Genomic DNA, 27,456 nt, shown 5'->3' with positions numbered 1-27,456 from the left:
TAATGAAAACCTTTCTCATGCAAAACGAGATAGGAGAAAGAAGAGGAAAGTGGGTCGCGACTATCCAAGAATATAATGTTGAGATTCAACCAATGAAACTCATTCAAGGACAAGCTCTTGCACAAACTCTAGCAGTGGATGGGCCCAGATTGATCCAACAAGTATATGAAATAGAATATGCCACTCCGAATGAATGGTACAAAGATATTGTGACTTATCTAGTCAATCACAAATGCCCTACTCATGTGACTCCTACACAAAAGAGAGCACTCAGATTGAAAATCCAACACTATATGCTCCAAGGCTCAGTTTTATACAGAAGGAATCACGAAGGAATTTACTTGAGATGCGTGGACAAAAATGAAGCAAAGCAAATTATGGAGCATTTCCACAACAAGTTCGGGATAGGTCACAGCGTGAGCTTAGCCACAGCACATCAAATCCTGAGGGCAGGATACTACTGGCCTACGTTATTCCGAGATACCCATGAACATGTGAAAACATGTCACACTTGCCAAGTAGTAGCTTTCAGTGAGAGAAACCCAGCAATGCCACTACAGCCAGTGACTGAGGCCAAACCATTTGCCAAATGGGGTTTGGACTTTATTGGTATGATCAATCCCCCCTCTTCGGCACAGCACAGGTACATTCTAACCGCTACTGATTACTGTACCCGATGGTCAGAAGCCCAAGCTTTAAAGTTATGCACTACTGATTTCGTAATCAAGTTTTTAGAAGAAAACATTATAACCAGGTTTGGATGTCCTTATCCTTTGGTTTGTGACAATGGTCCTGCATTTACATCATTAAGATTTTCAAATTGGGCCTTTGAATATGGAATAACGCTTAAATTTTCATCAAATTACTACCCAAAGGGTAATGGCTTAGCAGAATCTACGAACAAAAACCTATTAAGTGTGATCAAAAAACTGCTCAAAAGGAACCCAAAAGATTGGCACACCCAGCTTAGATTTGCCCTTTGGGCAGATCAAACCATAGCTAAGAGTTCATTACGGACTTCTCCCTACTTCCTGGTTTATGGACAAGAACCCGTCTTCCCAGTACAATTGAAAATTCCAACATTGCGATTCATGTAGGAATACATGGAAGGTGAGGATAGAATTCAAGCTTGTCTGACACAACTCATGAACCTCGAGGAAAAGAGAGATATGGCCTTAGAGAATTTCGCCAAACATCAAGGAGTGGTAAAGAGATGGTTCGACAGATAAGCAAAAGTTAAAGCCTTCAAAATCTCTGACCTTGTCCTATATTGGGATAAAGCCCATGAAAAGAGAGGTGAGCACGATAAATTCGACAAGCTTTGGAAGGGCCCTTACCAAATATCTGAGATCTTAGGAGAAAATGCCTTCAAACTAAAGACCTTGACAAGGGAAGATGTGCCATTGCCCGTGAATGGACAATTCCTTAAGCACTACTTCCAACCATAACCCCCTTCAATGGTCTACCTTGTACATAGTTAGATTAGGTTTCTTTCAGTTTGGCTTGCCTTAGCTTAGTTTGCTTGGTTTTCCCTAGCTTAGCTTGCTTAGTTTGGTTTGTCCTGAGTTGGTTTGGTTTGGTTTTGCTTTAGCCTAGTTTGCTTTCGGTTTGGTTTGTGTTTCCCTTAGATTAGTTTCTTTTGGTGTGTTTTAGCTTAGTTGGTTCGCTTTAGTTTGCCTTTGAGAGGTTATTCATTGGAAAGAAGGGTGATGGTGTCGTGACACATTCTAGTATTCTACTGGTTTTGTTCAAGTTCCTTTCTTGAATAAGAATTTATGAAGACCTTTTGAATCCAAGGTTATTCTTTCTTAGTGTTATCACTTGTTTAGAATTTGTACACAACTTGGAGAAAATCATTTATTGTGCCTTGAAGCTGACATCTTGTGATTATTAAATCTTTACACATTAATAAACTCCAAGTCATTATGATTTTCAGGTGAAGTTGTGATTAGTGAAAAATCCAAAGTCTTGCTTCAGCGCCAGTGCAATCGTCAAACCCAAGTAAGCTTAATTGCTTACAAGCCAAAGGAATTAATAGAATATGAAAAGAAAAGAAACCAATATCGAAAGAGAAAAGATGAAATGAAAAAAAAAATTCCAAAAAAGAAAAAGGAGCAAAAAGGAAATATCAAAATTAGCTATGGGAACAAGTGAGTAACTCCATCGGGGCTATGGACGCCCAGCTGGCAATGGAGCAATACTCGTGAGATTGCAGCGATAACCTCGTCGGGGCTATGGACGTCCGACTGGCAACAAGGCTCTATCTAGGATGCTTATGAAGTATAGACAAACTACGTAGCTAATCACAATGAAACTTGGATATCATAATCGTCTTGTTGAGAGGAAATAAACACAATTGCACACACATGGATAATCAAGGACTAAGTACCTCGATACAATTTGTGATTTCCTCTTGTTTGTGTATGTTTTCTAACCTTTTGATTCATTAGGAAGAATTTGCCAGAGATTCTAAAGTTCAATTGGGTTTTTATTCTTGAAATGTTCAGGAACATTTCCCCAGTGGAGTCGCCAAATGTTGTGACCATTTCACACATCGCCCCATCAAAGATGGGGACCCCCTCTTTTCACTTCCAACAGCAATAGTCGATTGATCAAATGGTTAGCATTCTGAGAGTAGGCTCCAAAATGAAGATTCCTTTGTCCTAGAGCATTGTTGATCTTAGTGACTGAAGATGAAATTCATAAGTTGAGAGGTATGTAGGAAAGATTGAGATTGTCAAAGTCTCTTAGCTTAGGTCAATTAGGGTTTAAAGAGAGCGTGAGGAACATAAATGAAGGTTTGTCTCATTTGCATTGAAATGTCAACACTTAGTGCGAAGGAACCTAAGAGGATCGATTTGGTGAAGAAGGTTTTGACAACGAAAGATGAAGTTTCGAATCATGATTTGCCTTAGAGATGAAAATTTGATTAACTTAATCTCAAAATCTTGCCAAAACATCAAAATGCAAGCTCCCTTGAAAAGCCGCCTAAGTGTAAGAGTTGCAAAGGTGAGTTCTAAAGCCAATCCAAGGTATGACTTGCAATGGTACTCAAAAAAGCCACCACCACCCAAGCTTGCACAGCTCCCTCAAAATACCGCCTTAAAGTTGACTTGTAAAGGTGCTCTAAAAAGCCACCATGGTATTGACTTGCAAAGGTGCTCTCAAAATCCACCTTGATCGAATGTTGCAAAGGTGAGTTTCAAATCCGCCTTAATATTAACTTACAAAGGTCATTCAAATTACCGCCAAGGTGATAAGTGGCAAAGGTCTTCCAAAAATCCACTCAAGGTGCAAGATGCAAAGGTCTCCCAAAAAGCCGATTCCAAACAAAACTTGCAAAGGTCATCCAAAAAGCCGCCTAAGATCATGAGTTGCAAAGGTGTCTTTAAATGCCACCTCTAGGCAAAACTTGCAAAGGTCTCCTTAAAAGCCGCCTTGATCAACAATTGCAAAGGTCTTCCAAATAGCCACTTTGATGATTGACTTGCAAAGCTACCTTGAAATGCCGCCCCAATCATGAAGTTGCAAAGGTATCTTAAAATGCCACCAAGATCAAAAAGTGTAAAGGAAAGTTAACAGGTCGTCCTCAAGTGTGGAGCGCTCAGCATAAAGGGCAATTAAAACATTTTCTTAATAATATGCAAGTTCACCTAGGGGGATTTGAACTGAAGAGACACATCTATAGACTTCAGCGCCTATATAAGGGAGTATCCATGTTCATTTCAAAAGCATCATTCAAGACAATCAGCTCTGGGTATTCAGGAAGCCAGCAAACTTCATAGAGCAATTTTCAGATTTGCATCTCCAAACAACATTTTTTGAAGGGTGAATTCTCTCTACAGTAGCGATTTTAACAAATAGGTTTTGATCATTTCATTGATCAAAAACACATTTGCAAGGAAGGCAATATTGATTTGAAGAGTTTTATTTTGACTTATTAGCATTTTCAGTTCGATTTGAAACCAACCTGGGCAAAGATAAGTGAAAAATCTGTGTATCATCAGGTCTGCAAAGGTGAAATAAGGTCAAATCAGACTTTGGCATTTGGTGGATTGTCATTTGTAAGAACATATTTCTATGCAAAATACTTTTGCAAACCCTAGGGTTTTGATAAATTGCTATAAAGGTTGAAAACTTAAGTTCATTTTATCATCTTCAGGTCTGATTTTTTTTTAAAAGGGGCTGTAGCTTTCAAGTTTTAACAAAAGTTTTGTTTGCTCTAACAAAGGTAAGATAGGTTGATTAATCAAGTTGAATATCAAAAGTATTCTTATCTATCATATCTCATCCCTCAAAACCTCAAAGAACCACAACTAGTTGGTAGCAAATTATCTTGTTTGCAGGCCAATGACTAAAGCGAAGTCACGAGGAAACAAGAGGCAGGTCTGTTGAGACATGGACCAGCTAGGACTCGAACCTAGGACCTTCCATCGCTGCTGGAGTGCTCTACCACTGAGCTACTGGCCCCTCTTGGACCAGTCCATCGTCGGTCCGGGTGTGGCTTATTTCCAACACCAACACCCCCCCTTAAGCCACACCTCTCGTGTGCTTGGGGCTCCTAGCCTAGACCTGGCTCTGATACCATGTTGAGACATGGACCAGCTAGGACTCGAACCTAGGACCTTCCATCACTGCTGGAGTGCTCTACCACTGAGCTACTGGCCCCTCTTGGACCAGTCCATCGTTGGTCCGGGTGTGGCTTATTTCCAACACCAACAAGGTCCAAATGAAGAACGAATTCAAAGATACACTCTATGAAACTAGACTCACCTGGCGGAAGATTGGCGACACCAACTTCAGGCACACTGATATGGAAGATTTTCGAGATCGAGCGTTCGATAGAGGCAAATACACCGCTTCAAAGACGGCAAAGAAACTCACAAGGAATTGCATTGCTCACATTGCAAGCTTCCCACCGGCAGTACAATGTAGCGAATTGGTTCTAGAATGTGCAAAGCATTATGACCCGGAGAGGAGAATTATAGTAGCACCGGATGGAAGCAAGATAGCATACCTCACAGAGCTGTCTATAGCTGAAGTGTTCAATGTGCCTACATACGACAAGCTCATTTACAAGAGTAAGGAGGATGCATTAGCACTATACCAAAGCAAACCGGAGATATGTGATGACATCCTCAACAAGAATTGGATCATAGAACCATGGAGCAGTCATAAGAGAGTACCCAAGAAGTCACTCCTCAAATCAGACTTCAAGGAAGGAATAGACGAGCTTATAATGATGCTAAACAGAGTTATGGGATCCCCACAGACTGCATCCTACGAATCTTGGATGTGGTACTACATAGAGGAAGTGACTAAAGGTGCTAATATAATCAATTGGGCCAAGATAGTGAGTGATAACCTACATGAGCAATTGAAGAATGTGGGGCAAACTAAAACATTTTATATGAGCTCATACTCAATCTACATTTTGGCAAGATATGGGAAAAACAAAGGTTTGAATTGTAGAGCACCTATTGGACCAGCAGAAGGACAAATGCTCTCATATGATGCATATCCACAGTTGCACTTGAACAATGGTGTTGCTAATTTCAGGAGGGTGAACGATGCATTCACCATGCATATTGTGAGATCACTACAAGGGGGCACTCATATTAGGCTATCTAAGGAGTCAATGAACCTGGTAAAGAAGTATGCGTGTTGGTATACTCAATTCCAAAAGTTCACATATTTAACGATACAAGGATGTTCTTCATATGCCTACCGACTACCAAGATATCTTATTGACGGGATGGTGTTGTTAGAAGTATCCAGGGAACTACTAGAATATGATGCAATCAAGAAAAGGAGAAAGAAAGCAAAGACTACCTTCCCAATCATGGTGGGTAAATCACTTGAAACATGCCCTACTCTTTTGGTAGCACAAGGAGCGGAGGAAGAGCTACAACACTACAATATCAGGACTCACACCTCTAGGAGCAACTTTGATCCCTATCATAACATCGGAACAATGAATAAAGAGAAGTTTCACCCACTTCATGCATATTGAAGACCATTGGGCCAATGCAGCTAATGATTTTGAAATAAGAGAGAGAACATACTCAAGACTATCTCTCAAATTAATTAGACACACAAGTATTGCGGGTACCAAATCAGATTGAAGGAGATGAAGATTTGATAGTGCCCCACTATAGAAAAGAGAAGGACAAGTCTCTTTCCTCAATAGATTGGTATGCTCCCGAGGTCACCCAACCGGAAGTCATAAATCAAATAGTGTTAGACAACACTAGGAAGTGGATATTGTATCAAGCTAATAAATTGAGAGCAAAAGGGATCACTCCAACATATGATCGAATGGATAATGAGGAGTCATCATCCTATCAATATGAGAATTCAAAAGAGTCCAAAGATGAAAGCACAGGAAATGAAGTGAACATACAAGGGGAGAGCAACCAACAAGACATTCTTGAAAGTTCACAAGCTCAAGCAAAGAAGAGAAAAGGGGTGAAAGAGAACTTAGCTCCGCAAAAGAAGCAAAGGCCAGCAAAGACTCCATCTGCCACTAGTGCTCCTTTTGGAGGAGAAGTGAACGTATTTGTAGACATGAATGCAGCTTTGAAAGGGAAGAACATCTCACAAGAAGACGAAGGAATTATTCATAATACACAAGATAGGAGGAGTGTTAATGAATCTAATAATACCAATCAGCAAGAAGATCAAGAAGTTAATTCACCACCCCATGATGAAGAACCTGTTTATGACCAGCAAACCAATTCAATGGGAGAGACACAGCATATGGACGTTGATGATCAAAATCAAGAACATAATGAAGACACATTCATGGCCCCCAAAGGCAATCAACAGCAATCTGATTTAGAAGAAATGGATGATCAAGCACCCACATGGTTGAGAGAAAGAATGAAGAAGAAACCGGTGACAATAGTAGATGAGGTTAGAGATTTGGATACTTTGTTGGCTAGAGTAAAACAGAATAAAGAAAAGAAGCTTAAGAAGTATTCCAGGATTGTGAATGATGCCTCTGGATCTCGGAAAGTACAAGTGGCTATCCCCAAATTTGATAAACCAAGGGATCAAACTACGGCAGAAGATTATGACATAGGGGAGATAGATATTGGTCCTATCACTCGCACTCAGGTTGTTGAAGAATTTAGAGGATCGGCCTCTAACATGGAAGAACAATTGGAGATTAAGGTAAGAAAGAAAAAGCAATTAAAAGAGGAAAACATACAATTGATAGACTACATTCACCGTATGTCGTCCCAACAAGAGGAAGATACACCTCTCCCACCTCAAATACTCTCCAAAGAAGCAGTTGAAGGAGCAAAGGAAACAAGAATAATAACTCAAACCAGTAAGGCATGGATTGAAAATACTTTCCAACAAGCTAGTGCATTCACTCATGAGTATCTACAAACTTATGATAGAGTAACCACCTTCTTGTGAAGAATCCAAAACATTATGGAGATATGGGATGAATTTCAGTTCATCCGAGATAAAACCATCCCATGTTTGCAAGCATTGAAAGAAATTCCCAAGCAAGTGCTAATTGATGGTGGAGTGATGGATGCAAAAGCAGTTTATGTTAATGTTTGTAGCTTTAGGAGACTACATATTACCCGTGATGAGTGTGAATCTCTTCTATTTCGCTCAACTCTTTGAGCTCTGTGTTCGGTGTAATTTATGGAATGCTGAAGGAGTATTGGTTATGTATGATAACCGTCACCGCTCATGTGTGAATGGCGTGAGGCATCATTGGAGCATCATGTATGCTGGAAATGGTTTGTTTCTTTTTTTTTTAATTCATTGTGAAGTTCTGTTGTTTCTTCATATTGTGTTGTCGGTAGTGTAACTGTCGATTATTACTTAATGCGTGGCTTTCCATCTTCTACTGTCGGGAGATATGTTGCGTCAGACTTCTTCTTTTCGGGCATTTTGCTATGTGTCTCGGGCTCGTAAAGTTCAAGGGATACAATATATTTACGAGTTCATTCGTGAAGAAGTTAATTTTTGGCTGGACGACATCTTCCTCTGCGTCCTCACATCTGTATCAGACATTTTGATTATGTTCTCTATATTCAGTTGAGATCTTCCGCAGCATCTCTAGTTATATTCCATGCCATGCCTATTCTATGTGAGGTGTTGCGAATGATTATTGATTGAAATCGTGAAGTTTCGTTTGCATCCGTGTTCATACACGAGAAGAGTTTTTTCCGTTTTATATTCAGCATTCCAGTATCTTTTCAGTGTTGATATCTGCACTTGGTATACAATTGGTGCTCGATTATCTTTCATATTGTAGAAGGAGTTTATACTAGTGATAGAAGCCTTCAACTGTCTGAGATCATTTTGGCTTCTTCTCTTTGTATTCAAATTTGGAGTCTTCAATAAAAGTTAATTTTGGTGTGGCTGGGTTTTTCACCCTCAGGTGGAGGATTTTCCCAGGATAAGATTTATGTGTTTTGTGTTCTTGTGTGAGCTCTAGTTTCAGATTTCTGAGTTTTAATATTTTTAGTTTTAAATTTAACATGGTATCAAAGCGGGTCTAAAGAAAATATCCAAAACCAAATTGTTTAGTCTTGATATATTCGTTGCTTAGCTTGTTTATTTCAGTTTCCTACAATGGTGAATGGACTCAAAGTTGAAGATAGGTTGGATGGTGCATCTAATTTTACTTGATGGAAATTCAGAGTCCTAATTGTGCTTGATGTAGATGATCTTCTCAACTTCGTGAAGTTTGATGTAGATGAACCTTCTAATGACACTGAGAAAGCACAATGGAGAAAGAACAATTTCATGGCAAGAAAAATACTAATTGATTCTATTAAGGATCATCACATACCTGTTATATCCAAGTTTGGTTCAGCCAAAGAGATGTTCGAGTGCCTCCAAAGCTTGTATGAATTCACCAGCACTAGTAGAGCTCTAGCCTTGATACGTCAACTCCTTCATATCAAAATGGCTAGAGCTGAATCTGTTGTTTCTTTCTTCATGAAGATTACAGAATTGAAGGATAAGCTCAATGCTATTGGAGATTCTATTGAGGATAAAGACCTGGTTATGCTGGCCATGAATGGCCTTCATCACTCTTAGGAATCTTTCATTCAAGGTATTAGTGGAAGAAATGAACTACCAAAGTTTGATCGAATGAGAGCTGATTGCATTCAAGAAGAATGCAGATTGGAGGCGAGAGGAATTGGGCGAAAATCTCACCATGAAGAAGATCATGTTCTTGCTGCCCATACTTCTAAAAGAAAAGGAAGGAAAGGAAATTTCAAGAGGAACAGAGATAAGAATTCTGATTCAGCTCCTAAAACTAAGAAGAGGAAGGCTCTCTCAAGGGTTCAATGTTTCAGATGTGACAAATTTGGTCACTTTGCTAGAGAGTGTCCTTCGAGACCCAAGCATCAAGTTGCCACCTCAAATGTTGAAAATGCTTCTTCTCATAAAGAATCAAGTGAAAATTCAAAGGGTTTCTTATTTATTTCTGCCCTTTCAAGTAATGTTCTCTCTGATAGTAATACTTGGCTGATTGACAGTGGAGCTTCTCGCCATATTACTGGATATCGTGGACATCTCTCTAATCTGATTGAAAAGGATTCTCATTTGCATGTTATCATTGGTGAAGATGCCTGTTATTCTGTAAAAGGAGCTGGAACTACATCCTTTCATTTAGATTCAGGAATTCCTCTTCATCTGAGTGATGTGTTATTTGTTCCTGGAATCAAGAGAAATCTGATTTCAATTTCAGCATTGGAAGATAAAGGATGTCAAGTTGCATTTGCTGAAGGCAAAGTTCTTGCATGGAAAAAGAACACTAGTATTTAAACAGCACGTGAAATTGGTGTCCGTCATGAAAGTCTATATAGACTTTCAGCTCGTCCTATTCAAGCTTTAGCACATAATTCTATGTCTTCTAGTGAGCTGTATCATAAAAGATTTGCTCAACTAAATTTCAGAACTCTTTCTTCTATGGAGAAGATGGTCATTGGTCTTCCGAAGCTCAATCAAGAACATGATGGTGTCTGCATAGTTTGTGCTCTAGGGAAAAACATTAAAAGTCCTTTTCACTCTAGCGAAAGTAGAGCAAAAGAAATTCTAGAGCTGATTCATTCTAACTTGTGTGGTCCTATGTCTGTTGCTTCTTTATGTGGTTTTTGGTACTATGTTACTTTCATTGATGACTTTTCTCGTAAGTCATGGATTTACTTTCTGAAATCTAAAAAATCTGATAAAGTGTTGTCTAGATTTAAAGAGTTCAAAGCTCTAGTAGAGAATTTGTCTGATAAGAGGATCAAAGTTTTAAGATCTGACAATGGGGGTGAATATACTTCTGGTTTGTTTCAAAATTTCCGTATTGAAGCTAGAATTAAGAGGGAGTTTTGTGTCCCTTATAATCCTCAACAAAATGGAATTGTTGAAAGAAAGAACAAGTCTATTGTAGAGGCAGCGAAAGCCATGATCCATGATCAAGGTCTTCAAATCTTTCTTTGGGTAGAAGCTTGCAGGACAGCTGTTTATGTTCAGAATCATGGTCCTCGTCAAATTCTAGACAATATGACTCCTGAAGAAGCATTCTCAGGTATTAAACCAGAAGTTAGTCATCTCAGAATTTTTGGGTGCCCTGTTTACATTCATGTACCTAAGGATAAAAGGTCTAAGTTAGAACCTTCAAGTAAGAAGGGAATTTTCATTGGTTACAGTGAATCTTCTAAAGCTTACATAGTCTATATTCTGGGTCAAAAGCGGATTTGAAATCAGCAAAGACGTTTCATTTGAAGAAGATGTAGCTTGCAAAAGATCTAAAGGGACTTCTATGGAAATTGATAGAGAAGATCATAAGATTTCTCAAGATATGGATACTGCTGCCCCTGATTCCCCTTCTGAGATTCAGAGGGAGACTCGTGAATTAGAAGATCCTGTTGATCCTATAGATACCTCTGTTGAACCAAGTAATGTTTCATGTGACAAGAAGAGACCTTTGTGGGCCAAGCATACTATGCAAGAGGCTGAAAAATATTCAGCCCCTTGTTGTACTTTCAGAGAAAGTAAGAGACCCCATAAGTTTGCAGGATATGTTGCTTTAATGAATCATATTATTGAATCCAAGCCTTCAAGTTTTGAGGTGGCTTCAAAACAGCAAGTATGGAGAAATGCAATGTTGGAAGAATATCAATACATCATCAAGAATGACATTTGGGATATTGTTCCTAGGCCTCAAGGTAAATCTGTAGTTTCTTCTAAATGGCTATTCAAAATTAAACATGCAGTTGATGGAAGTGTTGAAAAATATAAAGCCAGATTCGTAGCTAGAGGTTTTTCTCAAAAGGAAGGTATAGATTATGAGGAGACTTTTGCTCCTATAGCTCCAACACTTCAATCAGAACTATCATTGCTATTGCAACAGTTAAAGGATGGAAACTTCATCAGATGGATGTAATGTTGGAAGAATATCAATGCATCATCAAGAATGACGTTTGGGATATTGTTCCTAGGCCTCAAGGTAAATCTGTAGTTTCTTCTAAATGGCTATTCAAAATTAAACATACAATTGATGGAAGTGTTGAAAAATATAAAGCCAGATTCGTAGCTAAAGGTTTTTCTCAAAAGGAAGGTATAGATTATGAGGAAAATTTTGCTCCTGTAGCTCCGACACTTCAATTAGAACTATCATTGCTATTGCAGCAGTTAAAGGATGGAAACTTCATCAGATGGATGTAAAGACAGCATTCCTGAATGGTGTAATTGAAGAAGAGATATTTATTGAGCAGCCAGATGGTTTTGTGATTCACGAGAAAGAATCACATGTATGCAGATTGAAAAAGGCTTTGTATGGCCTTAAGCAAGCTCCGCGTGCATGGTATGAAAGAATCGATCATTATTTATTGAGCTTGGGTTTCCTCAAAAATGATGCAAATCCAAATATCTACTTCAAGGTAATTGATGATAAAGCATTAATTTTAGTTCTTTATGTTGATTTATTTCTTACTGGAGAGGATGATCTTATTTCTAAATGTAAGGAAGAGTTAGCTTCTGAATTCGAGATGAAAGATCTGGGTCTTATGAATTACTTTCTTGGTTTAGAAGTGTGGCAAAGATCAAATGAGGTTATCCTGAGTCAAGGGAAATATGCCATTGACATTTTGAAAAGATTTGGTATGCTAGATTGCAAGTCTATGGCAACTCCCATGGAAGCAAATCTGAAAAAGTTACATGAGGTTGCAGCTAGTTCAAATGACATTTTGAAAAGATTTGGTATGCTAGATTGCAAGTCTATGGCAACTCCCATGGAAGCAAATCTGAAAAAGTTACATGTGGTTGCAACTAGTTCAAATTTAGTTGATCCAACTATGTATAGGCAATTGGTTGGATCATTGATGTACTTAGTCAATACAAAGCCTGATATATGTTATGCTTTTAACACTCTCAGTCAATTCATGTGTGAGCCTAGACAGATTCATTTTATTGCAGCTAAACATATATTGAGATATGTGTGGTACAATGGGATATGGTCTGAAATATACTTCCTATGAAGGTCTGAAATTGCAAGGTTTTTCTGATTCAGATTGGGCAGGGTGTGTGCTTGACAGGAAAAGCACTTCCGATTGTTGTTTCAGCTTAGGTTCAGCTATGATTTCTTGGTCCAGCAGGAAGCAATCATGTGTGGCTCAAAGTACAGCAGAAGTTGAATATGTAGCAGCTTGCGTAGCAGCACAAGAAGCAGTGGGGCTTCAAAAGCTTCTTGCAGGACTGTTTGGGCAGCCTTTGGAACCAACTGTGATTCTTTGTGACTACCAAAGTTGTGTAAAGCTTTCAGTTAATCCTGTTTTTCATGATAGATCCAAGCATGTGGAGATCAAGTATCATTATTTAAGAGATATGGTTCAAAGGAAAGCAGTTGAGCTCAAGTACATTTGCACAGATGAGCAGACAGCTGACATTCTCACCAAGCCACTTCCTAGAGTGAAGTTTTTGTATTTTAGAGACAAGTTTGGCATTGTGGAGAATGATGCTCTTGCTGAGAGAGAATCTCAGCTTCAGTGATTCCCATTTTATGTTTTAATGCCTTTTTCTCTGTGATGGAGAAAATTGAGGTGAAAGCCCTTGTAATGCATTTTTCTTTGTGACGGAGAAATTTGAGGTGAAAGCCCTTGTTGCTCTTTCCACTCATGGGAGTTGCCATGGTGGATGTCATGTTGAGAGACTACATGACAACATCACGTTGAGTGACTCTGTGATGAGAGCTTGTGTTCATTTCACACATGGGAGTAGCCATGGTGAACATCATGTTGAGTGAATCCATGATGCTATCTCCTTTGCTAAGAGGGACTGTTAATGTTTGTAGCTTCAGGAGACTACATAGTACCCGTGATGAGTGTAAATCTCTTCTATTTGCTCAACTCTTTGAGCTTTGTGTTCGTTGTAATTTATGGAATGCTAAAGGAGTATTGGTTCTGTAATTTATGGAATGCTAAAGGAGGCTTCGTTGGAGCATTGTGCATGCTGGAAATGGTTTATTTCCTTCTTTTTTTATTGTTCATTGTGAAGTTTTACAGTTTCTTCATATTGTGTTGTAGGTAGTGCAACTACCAATTATTCCTTAATGCGTGGCTTTCCATCTTCTACCGTCGGGAGATATGTTGCGTCAGAATTCTTCTTTTCAGGCATTTTGCTATGTGCCTTGGGCTCATAAAGTTCAAGGGATACAATATATTTAGAGTTCATTCGTGAAGAAGTTAATTTTTGGCTGGACGTCATCTTCCACTGCGTCCTCATATCTGTATTAGACATTCCGATTTTGTTCTCTATATTCAGTTGAGATCTTCCGCAGCATCTCTAGTTATATTTCGTGCCATGCCTATTCTATGTGAGGTGTTGCGAATGATTATTGATTGAAATTGTGAAATTCTATTTGCATCTGTGTTCATACACGAGAAGAGTTTTTTCCATTTTATATTCAGCATTCCAGTATCTTTTCAGTGTTGATATCTACACTTGGTATACAATTGGTGCTCGATTATCTTTCATATTGTACGAGTTTATACTAGTGATAGAAGCCTTCAGTTGTTTGAGATAATTTTGGCTTCTTCTCTTTGTATTCAAATTTGGAGTCTTCAATAAAAGTTAATTTTGGTGTGATTGGGTTTTTCACCCTCAGGTGGAGGGTTTTCCTAGGATAAGATTTACATGTTTTGTGTTCTTGTGCGAGCTCTAGTTTCAGATTTCTAAGTTTTAATCTTTCTGGTTCTAAATTTAACAATTTATGACTTCAACAGATGGCATTGCATTTTGGTGACTAAGAAAGAAACTATTGATAAGACAAAAGGATGATTGCATCAAGATGGAAGAGGCACTCAAAGGAATTCAAGAACAATTCATCATCTCAACTAGAGAAATATTCCTTCAACATATGCTTGATGAAGACGGTTTTAGCATTGATGGGGATGTTTCGGAAGCAGGAAATGGAATGGCAAAGGGTCTTTGCTACTTGTGCTAATACATTGGAGGTGATCGAGTTCAAACTCGATAATCTGCCTAATTTGTCCATGAAAGAGCTCAACGCCATAATGACCAGATTCATTGCATTCACCATCAGAGAGAAGGACCAGGGAAACAAGCTTCTAGAAGAAAGTCTGTTATGAGCTACATGTGGTGTTCATTTTCTCATTGGAGGAAATTTCCTCAAAATTTGTGCCAAAAACATGCCAGATTTCTATTGGTTGATTATGTAATTAATTAGTTGGCTACAACTAACCCTAATTAGGGTTTTCATCTAAGACAATTATTTCAAGGCAATCTTGGCTCTCTATTTCATTTTGGAGCTCTATATACGCTGCCATTTTTCATTTTGTAAGTAAGAGGAAGATAGATGAGAAAGACTTGAACAATTGTTACTACTTTGCTGTTGGATTAATAAAGACATTGAAGTGTGGTGTTTTCTATTTAATCTTTGGAGCATATGCATGGTTATTCATCTTCTCAATCTAAGCTTTAGAATTTTGTTGAAGTGTTCAAATTGAATGTTAGAATGTTGTGTATGATTTAAGGTGAAACACATAATCCATACCACTAGCAATTTGTTGATTGCAAATTCGCCTTGTGTGGTCAGCTAGAATTCTTGATTGTGCTTAAGTTCAAATTGTTATTCAATCATTAATATGCATTCAATTGATGGTGTCTATGTTTGATGATAATTGGAAAATTCATTTAATCTCCTTAGAAGATTGCACTAGTTTTGGTGTTGTTCTTGTATGGCAATACAAGACTAGTAGAGTTTCACTAGTAATCATCCTTCACTCTTAGATTCCTAGGCATAGTTTAGTCTCCCTAAACCCTCATCTTTTGTAATTTTTTGATAAACCTCTGGTAGTAATAGTAAGTGAGCTTCATTGCATATCATTAGAAAACCATTAAGCATTCATATTCTAAGAGTACGTAAGGCCCCTTGATGAAACAGCAATCACAACAACTAATTGTGGTTATCCACACATCGTGACCCGACATTCAAGAACCTTGGAGTTATCTCAAGTGATCCTTAAGCAAACCTTTAGCAATTGAGAAACTTTGATCAAGAGAGGATAAGATACTTTTGGGTATTTTATTCTGTGTCAGATTGTGTCTAAAAAACACATCAACAGATCCCTGCTCTTATAAGTCCTAAGACAATAGAACTCAAGTTCCTGAATGACTGAACTTGCTGCAACCACGGTGTGGCATACCTCCAAAGTCTTCCCAAGTGCAATTGGGAGAGTTATCCATGTTTTGTGCTTCTCCTTTTGGATAAAATCAAACTCCAAAAGTTGTCTCACTACCTCAAGTATGATCATCCTGTCTGTCAGGTACCTAGGAAGTTTGTATGGTTTGGATCTAAATCCTTGAATCTGTAGGTATGTGAAGGTAGGAAACTAGATATACCACGATCCATATTTCTCAATAAGCCTTGTTGCCTCCTTGGACAACCGTTTGAGGATTCCGCCTTGCAGTAGCCTCATGATGTACATGGTGAAAGCATCGTTCACCCTTCTATAGTGTTCAATTTTGTGCATATGAAGTTGTGGATAACAATCATAAACTCTGTATTGTCCTGGCCCATTCCTGACTTCGCCCTTGCATATTAGTCCTTTGTATACAACGAATCTTGGCAAGCAAGTATACAAGGTAGGAAGTCATGCCGAATGTCCTTGTCTTTTCCACATTCCTCATCTAGAAGTCAAGGTTGTCAATTATAATCTTGGCCCAATTAATCAATGTTCCTCTTGACATATCCTGAATACAATAGAACATCCAATTCTCAAACAAATCTCCTTGAGGTGTCCCCATCACTCTATTGACTAGAAATATCATATCACTGTATTCATCTTTGAAGTTCGATGATAGAAGCCTCTTGGGTAGCTTAGAGTGGTGACGCCTAGGCTCAATGATCCACTCTTTGTTCATAACTATCATGCATGCATCCACCTTCTTCAAAAATTAGCTTCATATTCATCCTTAGTTCTCTCTCGCATGTCCGCACTCCTAAGGATTCCAAAGACTTCTACAATTGCATCTTCGGCAAGGTATGCAAGCATTGTCCCTTTAGGTAACTTGATCATTCTGGCTATCAGATCATAGTGCTTTGCACACTCAATAATAAGCTCACTGCATTGTATGGATGGTGAAAAGTCGGCTGCTTGATATATGCCACTCTTCATGATGTTAGCCGAAAGGGTGGAAGGAAGATGCTTCTTCAATCCAAACATCCTTTGCCGCATTTGCTCCATGTCCAGGAATTCCATGTTCGTGTCTGTGATCTTCCATCGAGATGATAGCAATGATTCCGGATAGAAACCCTCTTGTACTATCCTCAATTGTTCCTTCCTCACTGCTATTCCCGCCTTAGATATGGTACCTGTACAAAGCACGAAATCAATATCATGGAGAAAATAACTTAAATAACTTGTTTCCAAAATTTGTTAAGTTCTGATTTTTTATGATTTTGTCAAATTTAAGGCTCTAAAATCAGAAATTTCACCAATTTGCAACATAAATTCTGAGAAAGCTGATTCTGGTAACTGGAATTATGATTTTGTTAATTTTTGAATGGAGTTGGGCGGGAAAGCTGGTTCTAGTAACTATGAGGGAATCTCTGCGCCTCCATCGCATGGACAAAAGGATTCAGACACACATGGTGAAGTGAATGCGGATGGAGATGGCAAGAAGGATGGGGACCGTCCTTTTGACCCTGGAAATAAGGGGGAATCACGTGATGGGGTCTCGAATGGGGAGGGAATCTCGAAAGAGGGACCTGAGCAAAAAAAGACTGTTGTAAAGAAGGATCCCTCGAGATCTTGGGCCGGTATTGTTGGATCGAGGGTTGGAATACATGGGTCGAAACCCACTGGAAAATCTTAAGGAGAATCCCCAAACTCCGGGTTATGATGGGGGTATTCGCCAAGATCAAGATGATAAAAGATCTGCATGCAATGAAGAAGATGATCAAGAATCTTTTACAACGGTTGGAAGAAAGAAAAATACGAAAATGGGTCCTAATAGTGGAGCGCAAACCAGAACCAGGGCTAAAGTGGATGTTGGATATTCTAAATCTCCACCAGGAAGGAAATCTGCTAGATGGCATAGAGAATTTGAAAGCAAACAAAACATTGCTGATGGGAGCCAGCGGACTATTTGGGAAACTTGTTCCCCAAGTAGTAAAAGGAAGATTATTTTGTGGAACATCAGGGGCCTTAATGGCCTCCACAAACAAGATATTCTCCGAAATCTGGTAAGAGACCATAAGCCGGATGTTGTTTTAATCCAAGAAACTAAGATGAGTAAAGATAAAGTTGAAAAAATTAACCTTTTCAAATTAGGAGGGGCTATTGGTATAGTAGCTTTGATGGTGCTTCTGGTGGTGTTGCTATCTTCTGGAATAAGAATACCATTGAGGGTGAAGCTATTCTATTGATTGTAACTTGATCTCTGTTAGGTTACACCATAAAAGGGATAACTTCTATTGGGTCTTATCTAATATCTACACCCCCAATACGAAGGCAACCAGGTATAAGTTTTGGAAAAAGATTGAGAAGATGAGGGGGTTTTTTGCTCTTGAAAGTTGGTTGATTATGGGAGATTTTAATACCCCTCTCCAGGAAGCTGAAAAAATTGGGGGATCTCAAGCTCCTTTGGACAGCAGAATGGATTTTATGGAGTTCATCAATAATATGGCTCTTCTACATGTTGAGCTGCAAGGGGCTTCCTATACTTGGTCTAACAGAAGGGATGGTGATGAGCTGATCCAAGTAAGGCTAGATAGATCCCTGATTTCTAATGAATGGCTTGCTAAATACCACTGTTCTTTATCCACCATTAATAGAGTTGGGTCGGATCATTTCCCCATCTCCTTTACTGTCGATAATCTCATTAAAAAACGCAACTTTCCCTTCAGATTTGAGAAAATGTGGTTATCTCACCCTTCCTTGGAGGAAAACATATTTAGATGGTGGAATATTAGTGTGGAGGGCACTGCTATGTTTAAAGTGGTTAAAAAATTAAGATTTGTCAAGGACAATGTCAAATCTTGGAATAAATAGGTCTTTGGAGAGATTTTTGCCACTATATCTGCTTTACAAATGGAGTTAAAACTGGTTCAGGATAGTATTCAGAAAGAAGGATATAAGTCTGTGTCAAGAGCTAAAGAAAATGAAATCCTCGCAAGATATCATAGTATTATTGCCAATGAGGAAGAACTCTGGAGACAAAGGTCACAAGCTTTGTGGCTTTCGGCGGGGGATAAAAACACAAAATATTTCCACGTCTACTATGAAACACAAAGCTGCAAATAGAATATCCCAGCTGGTGATAGATGGAAATGTCATTAATAAAGAGGAGGAGATTGCAGCTGAGTCTGTTCGTTTTTTTGCTGCTCTTTTGACTGTTGAGTCTAATCTTTGCATGAGAAGTCAGTTCATTGCTGGAAAATATTCCGAAAGTTATTGGGGATGATCAAAATAGAAGCTTATCGGTTATTCCTACAGCAAAAGAGATCAAAAAGGCTGTCTTTTCCTTTTAGGGAGATAAAGCCCCTGGTCTAGATGGGTACCCCATGTTTTTCTTCCAGTCCTTTTGGCACATTGTTGAGAAGGATATTGTTAATGTTGTCAAGGAATTCTTTGGGTCAAAATCTCTTCTCAAGGAAGTCAACTCAACTTTTCTGGTTCTTATCCCCAAAATCTCTGGGGCAGACTCTTTGGACAAATTTAGACCTATTAGTCTGTGTAACTCATTGTACAAGATTATTTCAAAGGTTGTCACTTCTAGGATGCTGGCAGTTCTCCCCTCCCTCATTTCCCCGCAGCGGAATGGTTTCGTTCCGGGGAGGCAAATTCTGGATTCTATTAATATGGTTCATGAGAATATTCACTCTATGGCTATCTCTAAGAAAGAGGGGCTTCTTATTAAGCTTGATCTTGCCAAAGCCTATGACAGAGTTGACTAGTTTTTTCTGAGAAGGATCCTCCAAGCTTATGGCTTTGATGACAGAGTTTCCAGTATTATGTGGCAACTTATCTCCACTCCTTTCTCTGCTATCATTAATGGATCCCCCTCTAGATTTTTCAAGACTTCAAGGGGTTTAAGACAAGGGGATCCCATCTCCCCCATCTTGTTTACTATCATGGCAGAAAGCTTAAGCAGATATCTTCAAAAGCTGGCTAGTAATGGGGCAATCACAAGTTTGAGACCCTCTTCTTCCAATCTTGTCTGTTCACATCAGCAATTTGTGGATGATACCATCCTCCTTGGCTCTGCCACTGTCCATGAAGCTAGGTCTTTCAAAGGTGCTTTACACTTCTATACTCAAGCCTCTGGTCAGAGTATCAATTGGAACAAAACTTCGGTCTTCTTTATCAATACTCCCCCTCGGAGGCAAAGAAAAATTGCTGACATCATTGGATGTTCAGTGGAGTCCTTTGCTTCAATTTACTTAGGTCTCTCGTTGGGATCATCCCCTCCTGATTCCTTTTGGAGCTCCATTGTGGAAAGGTACAATAAGAAATTGGCAGGATGGAAAGGTGCCTTGCTTAGCCAAGCTGGGAAATTGCAGTTGCTAAAATCTTCACTTCAAAATCTTCCTGTTTACACTTTGAGTCTTTTTATGATCCCCTCCAAATATGTTGATGCAATTGAGAAAATTCAGAAAAGATTCTTATGGTCTAGAGTGGAAGATAGGAAAAGGATGCCTTTGGTTGCCTAGGAGAAGGTTTGTTTACCTAAAGCATTGGGGGGTCTAGGCTTAAGGGCTATTAAAGACTTTAATAATGCTTTGCTAAAGGATTGGAATTCGGTGTGGTGCAGCAAATATCTTAATGGTATTCCTAATATGGTGTCTTTATTTCATTCCTCCAATATTCCACATGGTTCTTTCATCTGGAATAGCATTCTCAAGGCTAAAAAGGTGGCTGAAGTTGTTGCTGGTTGGGTTTTAGGTAAGGGTTTTTGTATCAGATTTTGGGAAGATGTTTGGATTTTTTATGAACCCCTCTGTTTGTGCCCTGATCTATTGCCCTTTGTCAATATTTGCAAAGCTAGATTTGGCTCTTTTGTCTCCGACTACTGGCAGAATTCTTCTTGGGTTAATCTGAAGGAAATCAATGTTGTATTTTATCCAATTCAGCAGGCTCTGCTGTCCTTGTTTGTTAATCCTTCGGTTGAAGATTGTTTTATGTGGAGGTTAACCCAGGATGGATCTTTCTTTGTGGCTTCAGCTGTTATTACATTGGTTTCCCCCTACCCCATCCTCCTGTTTGGGCCAGGGCTTGGGTTAAAAACCTCACCCCTAAAGTTAATATTTTCTTCTGGCTTCTACTCCAAAATAAAATCCTTACTACTGACAACTTAAGTAAGAGAGGATTCTTGATCCCAAATAGATGTCATTTGTGTCTCAATGCCAAAGAATCTGTCTCTCACCTTGTGCTTCACTGCCCCTTCATAGCTGAGATTTGGAGTCTGATCTTGAAGAAATGGAAGATAGCTTGGGTGTTTCTGGATAAGGTGGAAGATTTCTTTGTTCAATGGAAGTGTCCTTCTTCCAATTCTTTTATCAAAATTCTTTGGTCCCTGTTGTTTCCCTATGTATCATGGCATGCTTGGAAGGAAAAAAACAACAGAATCTTTAGGGAATCATTTTGTTCAGTCGAGATTGTTTTTGACAAGGTGTGCAGATCAATTAAAGAAAATATGAAGTTAATTTGCAGTGGCATTAACCACCTTCCTTCCACTTCTATTTCTGAGGAGGATAAGAGGATCTCTGTGGAGTGGGGGTTAGAGGATGATATTACCAAAATCAAAGCTAAGAAATCTAGAGACAATGTTGTCTGGAATTACCCCCCGGAGGGGTGAAAGTTAACTTCGATGGGGCAGCTAAGGGGAACCCTAGACCTACTGGAGGGGGGGGAGTGGTTAGAGATTCTAGAGGGTTTTGTGTCGCTGCAGTGACCCTGCCTTTGGGCTCCCAGTCCATCATATAGTTGAAGCTATGGCTGCTATGGAAAGTCTTATAATCATTGAGAAATTGCAATTTAAAAAAGTTTGGATAGAGGGTGATTCCTTAAATATTATCAATTGCCTAAAAGGTTTGGCTAAGCCTTCTTGGAAAATTAAAAATATTATTATAAGAGACCTTAAGATTATTGAAGGCTTTGATAGGTGTGTTATAGTGCATACCTATAGGGAAGCAAACAAGGTTGTCGACACTTTTGCTGACTTAGGAGTTAATTTATCAGCCCCTTTTATATGGCAAGGTGAAAGCAATATGTCCTTAGAGGCTAAGGAGAAATTAATTTTCAATCGTATAAATGGAAAGGTTGCTCCCTTATTATCTCATGATGGCCCTTAGATCAAGCTGTATCATTAATGATGGTTGAGCTGGCGGGAAGTTTCTAGATTGCATGAGGTGGACTACCCCGCACGCTTTGTGGGCGATTATGTGTTTGCTCTACCTCGGCCCTGCTATTCTCCGTTGTTTTTGTAGAGTCTATATTTTATCTGGCGAAGGAAGTGCGGTCGGAACTGCTAAAACCATGGGGGGCAATATTAACAGGAATGAGTCAACTAGCTGTGAAGGTTGGAAGGAACAGAAAGTTTGGAGAAGATTACAGAAAGGGGGGATAACCGGTTATATGGAGAAGCTACATGGGAAAAAGGACCAGGTTTCTAAACTCTTCGTCAAGGGATGGAACAAGAAGAGAGTCACTCTGTTTGGGCAGACGGTGAATTTGGATGAGAAGCTGATTGCGGAGGTGACAGGGTTGTCGATGGAAGGGGCCAAATTCTTCAGGGATAGAAAATTCTTTGACAATGCGGTGAAGACTTTTCCCAAGAACAAAGACAAAAAGGTGAGGCTTGTCAAGGACAGCAGGACTTACTTTGTTCCAAACCAGGTAAAAAGCTTCTGGCGTAAAATGCTGAAAGTGATTATGGAATTTGTTACGGTTGATGGGAAGTTTACTAAAGTTTATAGCTACAATTTTGTGTTTTTGAATCATTTTAAATATGGGATCAAGGTTTCATTTCCCTTTTATCTGGTTTCTTCCCTTAATGACTGCCTTGGCTGACCACATTAAGAACCCTAAGTCGAGCCCTTTGGCTCATCAGGGGTTAATCCTTTAAATTTATGAGCATTTGGAAGCTAGGGTTAACAGGGTAAAGGCTAGTCTGGATGATAAAGAGGAGGATTATATCCCTAGTGATGGTTCGGATGATTTTGAGTCTAATGACAAGGTCATCGCCTCTAACCCCCCTAAGAAGAGGGTTAGAATCCCCAAGATCAACAATGATATTTCGTCGGGGGAGGAAACCTCTACTAGCAAGGTGAAGCCCAAAGGGAAGGGTAAGAGGATTTTTTAATCTGATTTTGATTCTGGGGATAAGCAGCATCCTAAAGTTTCTGAAAACCAGGAATCAGAACCAATGGACTTGGATTCCCACGATTTACAAGACAAACCAGAAATGATGTTCAATATCTTGGGAACTGCTAGAAGTGCCTCAGTTGATATGTACCGATTCCAACGTTGGGAGTTTCATGAAATTAAGACTTTGCGTCTTAAACAGAGAATTTACTCAGCTAAAATGGAAAGGATTGAAGGGGTTGTGGAGAAAGAGGGTCAAGTGAGAACAAAGGAACAGGGGAAAGGAAGTGTTTCTGAAAGCAATGAGTGTGCCCTATGGAAAGAAGATGAAAAAAGAATGATGTTGGATTGCATTCAGAAAAATGGTGAGGCTATAGAGCTTTTTAAGTACAGATATGATGAAAAGTTCGGGGAGATCAGCCTGAAAATGCAAAAAATTGAGACTGCCCTCGAGAAGATCATGGAGAACAGTGCGGCTATGCTGAGGGTGTCCGCTACCAATATGTCGGCTATGGTGGCTAGATTGGAGAAAATGCACATTGATAGGAGCTTCGTGGATCTGGAGATGGATGTCGGGATCTCTAGCTCCAAGGATATCCATCGCACCACGAGGAGGACTAGACAAAGCACCAAGGCTGTGGAGGTTCCTACGCCCAAGGATCTTCTTGACCTCAAGGAAGCTACAAAGACCATGTTAGTGTTGGAGAAAGAGGCTACTAATAGTCTCAATATTTTCATGTAGCTGGGTGGTTGTTTTTTGTTGTTGTTTTTGCCAATATCTCACTGGTTTTTTGTTGTCTTTTCCTCTGGCTGTTGTGTTTATGCTGTCCTTCTCTTTTGCAGCCCGTTTTGTTCTGTTGTTGCTAATTCTGGTCTAGATACTTTATTGATCTATCTTTGGAAATGATGTACGGGGTTTCGGGTCCCCTCAAAACCTGTTTTTGCTTAATCAAAAACATAAATTCTGAGAACAAAACAAACTTTGATCAAATTGGGGTCTGAAACCCTCATAAAACCTCAAATTTCAGACTTAAGGTCTGATCATTAAAAATAAGAATGAAGACATGCGTGTGTACTCAGAAAATAATGGATTTAAGGCTCAAAACTTATACCACAAGCCTAAATACACTTTGAATAGGGTGTATATAACTCTGATTTTTTTATTCTTAAGTCTGAATACACCTTCCAAGGTCTGAAAATGGCCTCCAAAAGTCTGAAGACACTTTGAAAATGATGGAAATCAGTGGCTGGAAGTGGTCACAGCCATGTCATACACTCACACTCAAATTATTCGACCTCTCCAAGTTCAAAATGGCCACGCCTAGGCACAACTATGTGGCTGGAAATGAAATTTTAGTTTGAAGACAACCTGAAAATGATGCTTCAGACTTGCACCAGCAATGGTGTCCACACAAAACACCTCTAAATTCACCAAAATGATGTCCAAAACAAAATTGCCCCCTTGCAATGATAGCTGGAAATGATCAAGGAACAAATCAGCATGGCTGGGAATGAAGTTTTAGATTAAGGCCAGCAATGGTGTTCTCCAATGGCGTCAAAATCCTCCTAGCTATGGCGTCAAACAAAGTCTCCCCCCTACACCAGCAATGATGCCACAAAATGCACTCACAAATCGCCCAAATGTGGAGCGATTTGCCACATACAAAAATTGCAGACTCTCTAATGGTGGCACCAAACACAATTGGGCAAAATCACCCTCTCAAATCTGCAACTTGCCTTCAACAATGGTGTCTAAAGGACACTCAGGCAAAAATCACCCAGCTTGAGCCTGCCTTTAATCACGCTTCAAACTGTCACATCAGCACAGTTACAATATTATTTTAAAGCTGGTTGGGCCTTCTTATTCATGTTTTCACCTTGATATTTCACCACACAAGCAATGTGAGATAAAACTTGCCCTTTTATAACAGCCTGAGGAAAATCGATTTGCCTTGGGATCACACACTTATCAATAAATAATTGTTGTTGATCATTAAATAATTATGACAAGGCAAAATAATTAAATTTCAGCACACTTGTCATTAAAATCCTTTCACTTGCATTAAATTTGGGCCTCCTGGGGAAAATCGATCCATGCTGGGACAAAAAATTTACATTAAATTCCATCATAACTCATCACAAATGGCCATTGGGGAAAAATGTGGCCCATTAGGACACTAAAAATCTCATCATTTCACTTGCATTGTCCAAAAAATTCAACTTGGGGAAAAACTACCCTTGTCTGGACACATCAATTTTGTCCATGCATCATTCATTTTCATCCTTGGGGAAATTCGCACCTCATCAGGACACATTGCAACACTTGGTCAAATTTTTGGGCTTCCCAATGGAAAAACGTGGTCCATCAGGACACATACTGGGGAAAATCATGTCCCATTGGGACAATGTCCATTTGTGCCTTCATTTCATGTTTTCCATCAGGACAACTCACTTTTAGGCCTTAATTTCATGTTCTCCATTCGGACAAAGGTGAGTTTTGCACTGAAAAATGCCCAAACTTATCAAATTTCATTGTTTTGCATCAAGACTTTCATCATTTAACTAGGGGAAAATAAGGATCCATCAGGACAATGTGCAAATCTAACTAAATTTACCTCCTAGGACCAAGAAAATAACTCCTATAGGGTCCCTTGATGCTTTAACACAAAAATAACCCTAATTTGCAACACAGACACATTTATGCTCAATTAAAACCTATTGCAAATCCCTAGACTAAGAAAAAACTTAGGATCACATTAACAATTTTGACATTTTGAAACATTTGATCCTATTCAAAATTTTAAAACCCTAATTCCACCTTAGGCATGATCACTTCATAACTAAGATTCAGGCATTAAAAGATCAAAAATTGCCACCTGACTGCCAAAACCCTAAACTAACACGACACGGAAAGCAAGAAAGAGGGGGTTCCCGTTTGCAATGGGGTGATGTGTAAAAAGGTTACAACAAAACTTAAGGAAAAATAAAACCGACCAAGAATCCCTATGCGAAGACACGTGTGAAAGCAAAGTTAGTCATAAGATGCATGTGAGCATTTAGTCAAAAGCCATATGTGGTTGGAGTGGGTTGTTCCTAGTTTTGCTGGTGATGTTGTTGTCACAGGTGGATAAACTACTAGACTCCTCGATCAACAACAATAACATTACATCACTATGTCCCACACTCCTTTAAGAGGTTATACTTACCCTATACTTCACATGATTCCATACTATTTATATCTATATTACGAATGAATAGTAAACACTCACTTCCAATGACAGATACACACACGGTGGATCAAGTGGAAATGCACTAATTATAGATAGATGTGGAGGTATTTTCTCTTACTAATTTCTTCCTTGAATAGGTACTACTAGACTAACCAATGACTAAGATGTTCCTAGCTATAAATACGGATATCTACCCCTAATTACCCAGTAGAGCTTCTATGTGGGAAAGAGAAATCTCTTTAAAGTTTAGTTCGTAGAGGAAAAAATGACAATGCATGTTGGACTGGCCTTGCATGCCATTTTCGTTGATACCAACTACCTCTATTCCTAGATATTCTTCTTTCCTCTCAAGAAGGGTTCCACATTTAGCAGGTTGGGTGGGCCCCTACTATTCTATGTTAGTGGCTATGCTCGCTATAAAGTAAAGCTCTCAATCCATTTGTTCTACATTCACCTCTCAGCTATTTGCTACATCTGGATTGTAAAAATTTGTTATCCCTGTGTCTGTCACCCCCCTATGGCGATCTTCGTAGCAATGCTCAAAAAAGTGGGAGATGTGTTCGCGTCTCGACGAGGAGCAAGACACAACGAGGAGCCACGCATCTCTATTCCCCCACCATTTTTCAAGGGCACACTTTTTTTCCAGAGGAGTAAGAGTCAAAAGTTTTCCTAACAGAGCAATTTGCGGAGGCAAAGAGGAGGAGAATATTATGGAGCGTGTCGCTCCACGAAGAAGTAAGAAAGGAGTTTTGCGCTACCTGCTCATGAACCTCGGATACTTGAGGCGTCAAATTCCCTTCGACGACAATTTACAACAATTTCTCTAGTCTGGGATGACCCAAAAGATCGTAGTTTACAAAATCGGCGAGTCTGATGGTGGGGAGGAGCTTCGCATATGCGTCGCAATCCTAAACTTGGGCCTTCTCAACTCCTCTATCGATCACGATCTGATGAAAATGTTCCCCAAATGCCACTAGAGCCAAGTAGAGTGCAAGTTTCACAATGTGTGGGCTTCGACCCTCGAAAGAGCAGATGAAGAGACCAAGGTGTTGCACTGGCCAATCGATCTTGCAACTAACTCCACCAAGTCCCTCGGCCTTTCAAGAACTGGGAACTAAATTAGCTATCATTTTGAGGGGGGTAAATAGTTTGGTAGTGTTATCCATTATATTAATGTCTTTAGAATTTAAGAATATAGGTTGTTTTATCGTGGTTCTAGTAATTAGAATAGTTTTAGTATTATCAAATCTGTCAAATGCGATATATTTTCTATGTACTAACTTGTGTTCTCTACTAGTTGAAGCCGATCTTATATAAAGATGTGTCTTTTTATCTGTAAGTTTTATTTAATAATAATATGA

The 27,456-nt window shown here is 39.2% G+C and overlaps 1 protein-coding gene and 2 non-coding genes across 4 annotated transcripts in view; all 3 read right to left on the bottom strand.

Annotated features, from left to right (window-relative positions):
- Positions 1-27,456, bottom strand: part of LOC131069026 (uncharacterized) — a 53,510-nt gene that overhangs the window by 12,580 nt on the left and 13,474 nt on the right. The gene's annotated exons all lie outside the window — the stretch shown is intronic.
- On the bottom strand, positions 4,400-4,470 carry TRNAA-AGC (transfer RNA alanine (anticodon AGC)). Its single transcript has one exon. It is a non-coding gene; the product is annotated as a tRNA-Ala (tRNA).
- Positions 4,598-4,668, bottom strand: TRNAT-AGU (transfer RNA threonine (anticodon AGU)). Its single transcript has one exon. It is a non-coding gene; the product is annotated as a tRNA-Thr (tRNA).

Source organism: Cryptomeria japonica, chromosome 4 (genome assembly GCF_030272615.1).
Source record: "Cryptomeria japonica chromosome 4, Sugi_1.0, whole genome shotgun sequence".
NCBI lineage: Eukaryota > Viridiplantae > Streptophyta > Pinopsida > Cupressales > Cupressaceae > Cryptomeria > Cryptomeria japonica.
Note: the sequence above shows the minus strand (reverse complement) of the source record. Positions and strands in the feature narration are given on the sequence as shown.